At 36.5% G+C, this 7,480-nt stretch overlaps 1 non-coding gene across 1 annotated transcript; it reads left to right on the plus strand.

The window, feature by feature from the left end:
- The first annotated feature begins 1,956 nt into the window (after nucleotides 1-1,956).
- LOC145629816 (small nucleolar RNA R71) lies at nucleotides 1,957-2,063 on the plus strand. Its single transcript, XR_014111953.1, has one exon. It is a non-coding gene; the product is annotated as a small nucleolar RNA R71 (small nucleolar RNA).
- The last annotated feature ends 5,417 nt before the right edge of the window (nucleotides 2,064-7,480 follow it).

Genomic DNA, 7,480 nt, shown 5'->3' on the forward strand with positions numbered 1-7,480 from the left:
TATAGTTCCTGTTCATCTAGGAATAATATATTTCAAATGAGAAGGGAGAGGTTTTAGTTCAGGTTTCTTGACCTCTGCAGGTTTCGATTCCTGAACTAAATTTACTACCTTCATTGTTTCCTTGGGGTCTAACTCTTTTAAGGAAAGAACTCTTTCAATATCCTGTACCTCATTACCCCAAACGCTTGCATTGTTTGTAGATAAATTCCCACAAAGAATTTCCTCCAGGGGATCCCTTGCAAGAACCTGTGGCAAGCTATCATCACAAATATCGTCCATTATATCAATTACATCAATATAACAACAATTTTCCTCTAGCATAGGCCCTTTCAAAACCTTCCCTAAATTAAAGGTAACATTATCATCACCAACAGAAAGGGTCAGTTTACCATTTTTCACATCAATAATGGCTCCTGCAGTATGGAGGAAAAACCTACCTAATATAATGGGTATTTGTGTATCCTATGCCATGTCTAAAACAACAAAATCAACAGGAATAAAAAATTTACCAACTCTAACAGGGACATCCTCTAAAATACCTAGGGGGTATTTTACAGAACAATCTGCCATTTGCAAAGTGATATTAGTAACTTTTAATTCCCCCATATTAAGTTTAGCACAGACAGACGATGGCATAACACTGACTCTGGCACCCAAATCACACAAAGCTTTACCAATAAAAACATTCCCTATATGACAAGGGATAGAAAAACTACCGGGATCCTTTAACTTAAGAGGGGATTTATTTTGCAATAAGGCGCTACACTCCTCTGTGAAAGCTACAGTTTCTACTTCATTAAAGGCCCTTTTCCTAGTCAGAATGTCTTTCATAAATTTAGCATATGCAGGAACCTGAGTGATTAAATTAGGGAAAGGAACTATTACTTGTAGGTTTTTCACAACCTCTAAGAACTTACCAAATTGTTTATCAACCTTACTCTTCAATTGTCTATTAGGGAACGGTAGTTTAATAACCGGGCTCTGCACATCTCCTCCCTTATCTTGAGATTTACCCTGCACATAAACATTGGAAGGGTTAGTATCTGTTTATAGCCCTGCAGGGTTAGTAGGATTAGCGATTGGTATAGAGGAATCTGGATCAGTTGCTGGTCCATCTTCCTTTGGCATAGGAGGTCCATCATCATGGGAACCACTCCTTAGAGTGATTGCATTTGCATGATCCGTAGGATGGATAGGTTGTGATGATAGAGCTCCCTGCTGACGGGATTATAGGGTAGATGAAAGTTGTGCAATTTCATTATCAATGGTTTTATTGTGGGCTAAAATAGAATCAATTTGCGCATCCCTACTCTCCATATGCTTTTGCATATTAGTAAGCATTGCACTAATTTCTGTCATGGTAGGGTCAGAAGATGATGATCTGAGGGTGATGCTTGGCTTTTCTGGCCATAATTTGGATGGTAATATTTTTGCTGTGGTGGGGGTTGCTGTTGTGGTTGTTAAGGAGGTGGAGGGTTTTGTACATTGGTACTCTTGTACGAAAGATATGGATGGTTTTGGTAACCAGGATTATAAGAGTTGGAATATGGGTTATTCTGCCTATTGGTTTGAAAGGCATTAACTTGTTCCATGAAACTCCTACAATCTTGCTCCGAATGCCCTACAATTCCACAATTTTCACAAAAAGCTTCATTGTTAGCAACAGCAGAAACATTAGCTACAAAGTCAGGAGTAGTAGTAAGATTATCTAATTTTTGACAAATAGACGTTAATTGAGCTTGCAAAAAGGATACGGAATCGACATTATGTTTTCCTTTATTTGCAAACCCTCTCGGATTCCCGTATTGGGAATTGTGTATTGCCGTATCTTCAATAACCTGTCCTGCATCGTCCACATTTAAATTCATGAATCTCCCACTGGTTGCAGAATCTAGAACTGATCTAGAAGAATTTCCAAGTCCATTGTAGAATGCTTGGATCAATTGCCATTGTGCTAGATTGTGGTGGGGGAATTCTCTCTGTAGATCCTTGAACCTTTCCCAAGCCTCATATAGCGTTTCATCGGCCTCTTGAGCGAAGTTCTGAATAACACTCCTTAGTATTGCTGTTCTTTCTACAGGATAATTTTTATTATAGAAATTCAAAGCAAGAGTTTCCTAGTCAGTAATACCAAGTGCAGTTCTATTCAAACCATTAAACCATAATTTAGCTTTGCCACATAATGAAAAGGGAAAAAGAATCTCCCTGATTTGGTCCTGCGTGACCCCGGCTTGTCTAACAATGTTACAATATTGGCAGAAATCTGCAATGTGAAGATTAGGATCTTCACCCTTAGCTCCACTGAATTGCTTCCTCTCTATCATAGTGATAAATTGGGGCTTGATCTCAAAATGAACTCCATCTAGAGCCGGAGTGGGAGTAAGGTGCGGGAAATCCGTGAGCTTCGGCTGCGAGTAGTCACTGAGTTTCTTTTGGGCCGTCATCTCTGATTCTGAATCTGAAGGAATTTCTGCGTCGCTAGAATCAGAGGGAGGGTCTCTTCAATTGTTGTCTTCCTCAAAACCCGCCAGAATTTGTCTATAGATTTTCCTTTGCCTATGAAACGAGCGCTTGATCTCAGGATCGAATGAAATGTAACCTGATCTGGAACACCTGGGCATAAACAAGGAACTAAAAGACAAATATGAGAATTGCCTCAAAGAACTAACGTTCTCTGAGACAAGAGGGGATAATCTAGACTACAAAAAAATAATCAGAAAATAAAAATAAAACCGTTTCCTCGGCAACGGCGCCAAAATTTGACAGGCTCAAGTCGTATTCACCTAATAAAAAAAAACCTAAATCCACTAACTATGTAGATAGGGAAGAAGGGTCGAACCACAGGGAAACAAGTCAATTTACTCCTAATTAATTAAATGCAATCTAAATTATCAAGTAACAGTTTGTTGTAAAAATGTAATTAAATACTAAAGTAAAAGTAGGAAAGGAATAAAATGGGTTTAAATTAATAAAGGGAAACCTAGGGCATAGGTTCACTAATAAACAAAATTCCAGGGCAAATCATAATAAGCAATCATCAAGCATCAATTAATCAGATTATAAAGGGCTTTCGCTACGTATTATAATAACATAGTTAATTTACCGGTATTAAATCTCATCCGTCAAATCTCGACTTAACCATTTATAAATTAGTCCGCCTATTGAAACTAAGCCTAAACATCAATTCTCATCTGTCGAATCTCGAATTAATATTTCTAAACTCATACAATTAAATCTGGCCAAACCTAATTGCATAGCATTAAATCAATAAATAGGAAATTAACCAAGCATTGATAATCAACAATCACAAATTTACCCCTTCATATTATTTATTAGATCCCCATAAACCCTAGAAATAAAACTACTCAAGCATAATTAAATCTAAACTAATCAAATCAATAAAGCAAGACATAATGAAAGAATTAAACAAAATAACTGAAATTAAAAGAGAAGAAATTGTTACCAAAAGAATGGATTAATGAATGGAATTAAGAACAATGTTGAGAGAGTTTAAGAGAGAGAAAATATTCTAAGTAGAGAGAAAATCTAAAAGAGAAGGTAATAAAAAATTACGTACAAAAATCGTACTTAAACCCTCCCTAAAAAAAACCTAAACGAAAACTAATCAGGTCTCTAAAAAACACGCGCCCGATCGGGCCCGCCTTTTTTTCTACGCCCTTGCTAGTGTGCCGTGCCCGATCGAGCCTACACTCACCTGATCGGGCGCGCCTTTCTTTTTGGTGCTGCTTTGTGCGCGCCCACCCGATCGGACGTATGTTTGCCCGATCGGGCCCGGCTTCTTCTTCGAGGCTTGGACTTTGATTGGGCTCGATTCTTCGGCCCAATCCGGATTTCCTCTTCAGGTCTTGAATACTCGATCCAATTGCCCTAGTGTCACATACCAAGCCCTTAATCACCGGCTCTCACCGGTCCTGGGCTTAAAAAACGGTCGTGTAATCCTAATGCTCGTAGTTGCTTTGTGAAAAACCCGAAAAACGCTCCAAGTGTAAAATTTCCTAAAAACTCAAGCAAAACTACAAAAACACTAGAAAACACAAATTAGTAATAAAAGTGGCTCTAAAGAGCCAAAAACACCACTAATTATGACCATGAGACGGGGGTAAAACACTATCTAAATTAGACATATCAGCGTGATCAAGCAATAACAAAATATATATCAAGAAACATAATGATAATAATCATAGTAATCAATAGTTATAACAATTATAAGAATAATCATGTTAAAGCATAATAATATTTGCAAGATCCTAGGCATGATACTAACAAGATTAATAACAAACCCTAGCATGTCACTAAACATTAAAGATCAAAGCTTTAGCCCTAACATGATACTAACATGAATATTAAGAAAGAGAATAGGAAGCATCGTAGGAATCACAATAAGCGTAATTGATATTATAACCTTTTCCCTAAACATAATTGTAGGGAATATTTCAAGCATTATCCCTAGCTTGAACCTCATTGTGATCATACACTTAAGCATAGTGGCGTCCAAAGGGAAAGAAGATAGAGCAAAAGAGTCGCCAACAATTAATTTTTAGGAACTTATAAATCGTTCACAGGGTGAAGGTTACACCCCTTAACGATCCAAGAGATCGTCAACTCTAATAGGTCTGGAACCATGACTGGTAGTTCGGGGATGAAGGTACAAATCCAACCTAAAAGAGATTGAACCTGCCCTAATAATAGGCCTCTACTTTATTCTGATCGTATTCATGTGCGCTTTCTGACTAACATGCAATTAATAGGTTTACCCTAAACCTGTTCAATCTATGTTGGTTGAATATTAATGCACAAATAAAACTATTATTGGCGATCACTTGAATTATAATCATATTAACCCTAAACAAGATTATTAAACATCTTGTTAAGCGTGATTACAAGTACCAATTCCCTTTAAACATGCATAAAAGGTGTGGTCAAGCAATAAATATAAATATATATATCAAGTAACATAATAATAATCATCAAAATAATAATAATAAATCATAATCAACATAATTAAAATAATCATAACAATTATAATAATAATCTGTAGACACCCATTTGTGTCTCCCCAAAACCAAACCCGGTGATGAGTGCCTTTCACGTCGAATCATAATCGAATGAAACGAAAGTGTGGAAAAGTCTAGCGTTGCGGAAAGTTTTATTTCTTTTCTCTTCTCCCTGTTTTTGAAAACTTTATTTTAAGAAAACAGCCAATCCAGTTTGGTTGGTCCCTGATATGGGTCCAATAGTGGTATAGTTGGATGGGGCTTGCAAAGACCTTTCCAACGATATATTATAAGCCCAATTCCGATGAATATTGAGGAAGTTATGGCCAATTTACTAAACTGGGCCCAGTTTGAGTTTTAAGTACGACCTAATGATCTAGGGGAGGGCCTAATATAATTTATCATTCCTAATGTAATTAGGAATGGTTTTAGTCTTCTAGAACATTCTAGATGGTTCTTTTCATTCCTAATTCAATTAGGACTCTTCAGAGTTTTAATCAAGATCAAATAGCATTTTCGACTGAAATTATATTATTTTATCTTCCAGTACAGGAAATTTATCGGATTTTCGAAAACGCGTTAAAAATCAGTTTGGCGTCCAACCCCAGGCCTTGGCGCCTGGAACCAGGATTGGCGCCAGGCGCTAGCCATTGGCGCCTGGCGCTAGCCACTGGTGCTGGCGCCAACTAGCCAGGGATGGCGCCAAGGTTGTTTTTCGATCTTCAGACTCTATTTTGTTAAATTATCTTTTTTGGATGATTTTCTCTATAAATATCGTATCAAAAACTCCGTTTTCATTCATCATCTACATCTATCAATCATCAACTCTCTTGAATCTACAATCCATTCCTCTAATTCTTCGTCATTCATTCATTCATCATCTTTCTTTCATCAATTCTCAACAATATTGATTCTTTAGTATTATTTTCTAAACCTTTGCTTTTTAATACAAAATTCTGCATTCATTAGATCTAGAAACACTTAGCCATATTCGAAGTTGCCTTCGCCCTAGACGTGAAAGGTTTTAATTTCTGAGGGTTTGGTCCCAAATCTCTCTTTCAATTATTTAATTTGATTGCTTTGATTATTATTTTCCTTGAAGTTACTAACGTGTGTATTTTGTAATTAGAAAGAGGTACGAGGCATCCAAGTAAGTACTTTATTGGTTTTAATTGATTTATGATGTAGATATCATGTTTACATTGTTATTATGATATTCCTAGTATCATGTCTAGGGTATCTTTAATATTAAATATGATTGTTGTGATGCTTCCTATATTCTTCCTAATATTAATTCATGTTAGTATCATGTTAGGGCTAAAGCTTTGATTTTTATTGCTTAGTGACATGCTAGGGTTTGTTATCAATCTTGTTAGTATCATGCCTAGGATCTTGCTATTTTTATTATGCTTTAACATGATTATAAATATTATTATTGTTATTATGATTATTATTAATTATGATTTATATTATTATTATTATTAATGATGTTGATTATTTATTATGTTGCTTGATATGCATATTATTTTATTTATTGCTTGATCACCTTTATGCATGTTAAAGGGAATTGGTATTTGCAATCACGCTTGATAAGATAATTAATAATCTTGTTAGGGTTAATTGTGATTATAATTCAAGTGATCGCCAATAATAGTTTTATTTGTGCATTAAATTCAACCAACATAGATTAAACAGGTTTAGGTTAATCCTATTGATTGTATGTTAGTCAGAAAGCGCACATGAATACGATCAGAATAAAGTAGAGGCCTATTATTAGGGCAGGTTCAATCTCTTTTAGGTTGGATTTGTACCATCATCCCCGAACCCTTATTTGGTTCATGACCTTATGGAGTTGACGATCTCTTGGATCGTTAAGGGGTGTAACCTTCACCTCGTGAATGGTTTACAAGTTCCTAAAAAACTTGTTGGCGACTCTTTTGATCTATCTTCTTCCCTTTTGGACGCCACCGTACTTTAGTGTATGATCACAGTAGGGTTCAAGCTAGTGGGATTCTAAAGGCTTGAAATTATTCCCTACAGTTTTTGGCGACTCCACAGGGGAGGATTTCTATTTTAATTCCTGAATTTGTTTCGGCAATGATTTAGAATGAGTGGATGAGACTCGAAAAGTTCTAAGTATTTCATGTGCGTAATTTTGATTAACATTATTGTCATATGAATAAAAAGGTTCTCATTGGAAAGACCATCCGTAATGAGTAAAAAACATAGGATTTTACACGTAGGAAATTTGAGAAATGTCTTTCACAACTAGGACTGAAATAACACCGCGCGAAACTGGATGATTTTATTGAGCACAGAAAGTTGCTGAGGCATGTGGGAAGTAGCGTCAGGGGCCAGAGCTTGGCGCCAAACTTTTAGCCGTAGCGCCAGACGCCAGTATTGGCGCCAGGCGCTACAGTTAAAAGTTGGCGCCAGTCTCTGTTTGCTGGCGCCAATTTCCCCCA

This window comes from Chenopodium album, chromosome 4, assembly GCF_948465745.1.
Source record: "Chenopodium album chromosome 4, dcCheAlbu1.1, whole genome shotgun sequence".
Classification (NCBI taxonomy): domain Eukaryota; kingdom Viridiplantae; phylum Streptophyta; class Magnoliopsida; order Caryophyllales; family Amaranthaceae; genus Chenopodium; species Chenopodium album.